This window comes from Sarcophilus harrisii, chromosome 5, assembly GCF_902635505.1.
Source record: "Sarcophilus harrisii chromosome 5, mSarHar1.11, whole genome shotgun sequence".
Classification (NCBI taxonomy): Eukaryota; Metazoa; Chordata; class Mammalia; order Dasyuromorphia; family Dasyuridae; genus Sarcophilus; species Sarcophilus harrisii.
In genome coordinates this window covers 199270769-199276768 of record NC_045430.1, presented here as the reverse complement: position 1 = coordinate 199276768, position 6000 = coordinate 199270769, and the positions used below count along the sequence as shown (strand labels likewise).

General features: G+C 42.1%; 1 non-coding gene across 1 annotated transcript; it reads left to right on the top strand.

The window, feature by feature from the left end:
* The first annotated feature begins 956 nt into the window (after nucleotides 1–956).
* TRNAC-GCA lies at nucleotides 957–1028 on the top strand. Its single transcript has one exon. It is a non-coding gene; the product is annotated as a tRNA-Cys (tRNA).
* The last annotated feature ends 4972 nt before the right edge of the window (nucleotides 1029–6000 follow it).

The following is a 6000-nucleotide window of genomic DNA, read 5'->3' as shown; positions in this document are numbered from 1 at the left end:
AAGCCACCTCTTCAACGAAGATTTTCCAGATCCCTTAAGTTGAAAGTGATCCCATTCTCCGGATTTCCTAGTACTTTGTAACTCATATACTTTTACAATGTTATGGAATTTGTTTGTGAACATGTCTCTCTTATGTTTCTTATGAGTTTGTAAGATGATAGCGGGCAGAGACTATGTCAAGTTCATCCTTGTCCACAGCAGTAAATCTAAAGTAGGGTTTGTTTGTTTTTTTCCCTTGAAAGTCAATTGACTTATACTTGCTGTCCCAGTTAAGGAAAGAAATAGCAGTGTTGAATGCAAGGGAAATTGCCTATAGAATATCTGAGTCTAGTTACTTGGCAGCTCAGACAGTGCCTGGCTCAGTTTCTGATTTATCCCCCGAAGTGGAAGAATCTTTTCATTTAATTGACCACCGACCCATCTGTTTACATCCGGCAATGATTAAACAAATTCTAATAATTCTCCAGAATTAAAGTTGGGGGGAGGGAGGGAATGGTTTTTATATAATGCAAAATGGGAACCTGCATCAAAGACGAGAGCCCCCTCCATCCTGCAACAGTTGAAACCATGCGCCCGTAGTGTTTTAAACCCGCAGGGCAGGAGGGCAGACGAGAACTCCCGGAGAGGGATCCCCGCCCAGCGCCCTCCCTGGAGCGAGACCGGAGGAAATCGTTTGCGGCGGACCTCACGGCGGCGGCGGCGGCCAGGTGATCTGCTTGCTAGGGAAAGTAGTCCAGCTAGACAGACACCTACGGTAAAGACGTACTCGGGAAGCCTACACATTCGCTTATCACCTAAGCCGAGCTAAATGATGGAAACTGGCTCTGGACACTCCTTCCCAAGCATCCCAGTTAGTTCCAACAGCTTGACTAAAATAGCTTCTCGTTTCTGGCCGCGGTGGAAGTGCAGTGACCAGAAGAAAACATATAAATGAGAAGAAAGCCACGTTAGCAGAAGGGGGTATAGCTCAGGGGTAGAGCATTTGACTGCAGATCAAGAGGTCCCTGGTTCAAATCCAGGTGCCCCCTGTCACATGACTTTTACCATCAGAGCAGCTTGCAGCTCAAATGGGTGGAGTCATGTTTACTCCCTCTTTCACCGACATTTTTTCCCCTCCCAGAAGTTTTAATACTAAAATAGAAGGAAACATGAAAACGGAGGAGAGTTGCTATGGTGCTTATTAAAGAATCAGAACATTTGTTTGCTAGGACAAAAGGTCTCTGGTTCAAATCCCAGTGCTCCAAAAATAACTCACCTCTAATTAGCCTCAGATTTATCTTTTATTAGGTCCTTTGCCTTTACAATTCAATTTTACCCCCTCCTTTTTTTAAAATCCCAACCTCTGTCTTCACTGATGGAACAAAAACCGACAGCATACAAGATAAATCTCACCTTATCACTAGAAGCAGCTAGGAAAGTCCTGGAGTCAGAAGCAGCAATCCTTAGACATTTACAAGTTTTGCCACCAATCTCTGAACTTTGATTTTCTCATCCGTAAGATGGGGTCCCTGCCTACATCATAGGGTTACTATTAGAAACATAGCTCTTTAGCTGAAAAAAAAAACCTTCATTGTCACTTCACCTAAGTATCTAATTTTACAGATTGTACAGTTATTGATTCTAATTTACAGAATCTGAAGCCTAGAGGAGTTAGAGATTTGCTCCCCATCCCCAACACAGAAGCAATTAAATGGCAAAAGCAAGGTATGATCCCTGGTTTTCTCACCCCCCAAGGTCAGAAATTTTCCCACTTTATAGCTGCAAATGAGATGTTTAGAATTTGTAAGAGACTATTTATATGTTAGCTGTTATTATCTAATAACTAGCATTTACATCGTTTGAATGTTTGCAAAGCATAGGTTACCTAACTTCTCATTTGATCCTAACAACAGCCCCCCAGTCAACAATCATTATGCAACTACTATATGCCAATAACATATCTAAAGGAGGTCCTTGATAAAAAATAGAGGTTCCATATTAACCAAAATATTTTCATTAATATTTTAGCATCTTCTCTCTTTTGTATGTATATCTCATGTGCTCTTTACCCTGCCTGTCCAAATGTGAAAAGGGATGGCTCAGGGAGGAGCAAGTTCCTTATAACCCGAAGTGAGTAACCACTGGTCATGGATTAAAACATTTATTAAGGACCATATTATTAAAACATATTAAGGTGCCAAGCACCAAACTGGATGTTGGGAATATAAAACCCAAGAATGAAACAATTCTTACTCTCAAGGAATTTACATTTGATGAAGAAAATGAATTCTGCCCTCAAGGATCTGACCTTCAAGTTGGGGAGAAAAAAGGACTTGTTGGGAAAAATAACACATACACATACACACAAAATACACACAAAATGGATATGAGAACTATATGGGCTGGAATAAATATCGGATTTGGAACCATGGGGGTGAAGATTTAAATACATACAATAAAAGTATTCTGCTCCTTAGTAGTTCTGTGACTTTGGGTATCATTTAACATCTCTGGGCCTTAATTGTCTCATCTTTTAAATGAGGGAGTTGAACTAGATGACTTCTGAGGTCATTTCCAATTCTAAACTGAGAGGCCAGTGCTTTTGAGGTCCCATCTTGGTTCTGAGTCTATGATTTTTTTGTTCCCCCCAAACCACTAACTGTCCCATGAATATAAACACACAAGCCATTTTTCTTTAAACGTTTTTTTCTTACCCAAATAGAAGAAAACAAAGCAGAAACCATAATTTCCAAATTTCCAGCAGCAGTATAGACAAAAGCTGTCTTTGGCCTGTTACCTAGATTGTTTGATGACAAGGAGGCACAATAGTGACTTTTGCATATACTTCACCCACACCCACCCACCCATACATCAATTAATTTATCCTGGAAGTAATCCTCCATTCTCCCTCCCTTTTGGAAGAAGGATCTTACTCTGGGCCCTCTATTTGATTCACCTTGGGATGAGATCAGATGTGGCAATATCAAATTATTACTTAGAGAAGGTGCTAAGCTAGGGTTCCACCGCTCAAAGCATCCCTTAAGAATGCTTTGTTCCTCCACAAAGAAGTTTATGCCAAGTGACTTGCCATCAATTGATCTTAAAGTAATACAGTAACATGACAAAAAATTTTTTTCACATTTCTGCTGCTCTTCCTGACAACCGGTGGTTTTAAATTGTCGATATTATCTGGATATTAACATCCCACCTTTTGCATAAAAGTCTGTCTCACAAATTCTAATCAGCAGTGTTCTCTCCCATTTCTGACTGCTCTGAATACTTAGAAAGTTGACATGGTATAGAACAAAGAAGCTAGACCTGGGGCTAAGGCCTGATTCAATACAATTGACAAGCTCTGTGACCTTGAGTCATTTAACTCGGAACATATTCTATTATAGTCACAAGTTCTTGACAATAAGATTTTGACATCTACTCTATCATATATTGCTTTCTTTTGGTTCTCAGGTTCTTCATATAAATCTTTCCTCAGTTAAGTTCTCTAGGGCAAGGATTGGGATTTTGCTTGTATTTCTGAAAAAAAGATTGATCATGTAGTATACTTTGACATTTTGATAGATTCATGACTGATTCCAATAAATTCAAATCCTTCAAAATTCATGAAGCAAACACACAGAAGAGACTTGAAAAAGACCTCTTGAATTGAGTCTCCTGACCACACTAATTTTTTTTTTTTTCCATTCTCATCCTTCCTAATGCCTGCTATTCATTTCATTCTAACAGTGGAAAGATTCCTAATCTGGGAATCAAAAAACTTGGATTCTAATTCTCTGTCATAAATTGTATGACTTGGGGCAAATTACTTCATCTCTGTCTCATTTCTTCATCTATCATCAAGGAAATAAATCATTTCCTACATAATGATAAATACCTTCAAATACTTGAAGGCTTGTCATAAAGAAAAGTAATTTATTCTGTGTGGGTCCAGAACGGATAGAATGGATGCAATTTATAAGGAAAGAGATTTCTACTCTAATTTGTAGAACTATTAGAAGTTTTGAAACATGATGTATTGTTACCTTTTAAGTAGACAGCATCCCTAAGTGTTCAAGCAAATATTAACTGGATGACCATCTATCAGAGAGATTGAATCACAGATTAAGAGATAGAATTTTAGAGGGTATCTTGGATCATCCCCCCTTCCTGCCCTCTCACTTTATACATGGGAAGACTGAAGGAGTTGGTGAAGATGACAAGTTTCAAAAAATAATAAGAGGCAGGGTTTGATTCTAGGTCTGCCACTACTTTCTTTCCCTCACTAGTACATGTGTAACGATCTGAACTAAGTTTCCAAGTCTCTGGAAAGATCAATGAATGGATTAGGAGAGGGAAGAGTCCACACTTAATAAATTGGGTGACCACATGAAACTCACTTAACCTCTCAGAGACCCATTGCCTACATATGCAAAATAAGGAGGCTGGACTAAGGCGTGGGTTCTTTACATGAGATCCCTGGAAAGATTTCGGCAGGTCCATAAACTTGGATAGAAAAAAAATGCATCTTTATTTTTACTAACCTCTAACTGAACTTCAGCATTTCCTTCAATTATTTATTTATTCAATTATTAATTATCAATCAATCAATCAATTATTCAATTGAATTATCAATTCAAAAATTAATCAATAATTAATTTAATTATTCAATTATTTAAGAACATTATTGTGAAAAGAGATCCACAGGCTGTACAAGGATGCCCAAAAGGTCCTCGATATAAACAGTTAAGCAGCCTCGGACTATATGATCCTTTAGAGTTCCGACAAGTCTAGGACGTAGTTTACATTTCAATTACGCAATGCTGCAAAATTAAATCCTTGCATCCGGAAACAAGAGCGATGCAGCCTGGGAGATGTAGTCTCCTGAGGAGGAGCATCCGAATGCAACCTCGGGTTAAGTTGTCCCGGAGGAGAAACTCTTGAGTTCCTATGGCACGATCAGAGTGGGCTCGAGGTTGTGATCCTAACTGAGGCCAAAACCCTGATCTAAAGGGGAATGGGAAGAGGCGGAGGAGAAAAAAGGCGGCCTTAGTCCTAACGGAAGACGAATCTGCAAAGAGAAAGGCGAGAGGGCAGAGGGCAGAGGGCAGAGGGCAGAGGGCAGAGGGCAGAGGGCAGGGGCTTGGAGTTAATCAGACTTGCATTAAAGTTCGGCCTCAGGCACCAGCTGTGTGAATCTGCTGTTTACCTTAGTTTCCTCATCTATATAATAAATTGGAGAAGGAAATGGCAAACTCCTCCAGTATCTTTCCCAATAGAACCCTAAAATAAGATAAGACTGAATCCACTGAACAGCGCACCTCAGAAAGCTAGGGTGAAGTCACTTCCTCTGAAGTGGAAACGGAAGTGTTCTGCCGGAAGGAGCGGTTACTAGGAGCCGGTTGCTTAGGCAACAACGGTCGAGCCTTTGTGAGAGGCTGCTGGTGGAAAAGGAGGCCCAGTTGTTTTGTTCTTGGGGCCCCAGTAAAGGAGGCGTCCTCTCTCTGCTTGTGACCGAGCCCGTCTGAAGCCCCCAGCACGGCCTCCCCGAGGGGGGCGGTGTCGGTGCCCCCTGCTCGGCCAGCGCTTGTAGGTGGCCCCGGATGGAGGCCAAAGACATGGCTGCCGCTGCGTGACCTTGAGCGGGCCGCTCCGTCTCCCCGGGGCGGCTCTCTCTGAAATGCGGCTGCCCTCTCTCCTCTCGGGCCCTGTGAGAGCTCCGACCTGGGCCGCTCCCAGCCTCGGAGGAGGCCGCTGGGGATAACGAGAGGCGTCGGTGCCCACCGACGGCTGGGGTCTGCGGGCCTTGGGACCTCGGGGCGCGCGAGGCTGCGCCTGCTCAGCGAGCCCCGGCTCTTTGTTACCGCCCTTTCACAGAGGCGGGTGGAGAGGCTGGTTAAAGCCTCGTGCCTGGGAAGCGAGGGACGCTTAGGCGCCGATGTCCAAGTCTGATAAAATTTTTAATGCATTTTTAAAGTCCACATGACTTTATTCATGAAGCGTATAAACGCCTGGGAGAGTTAAATCTAA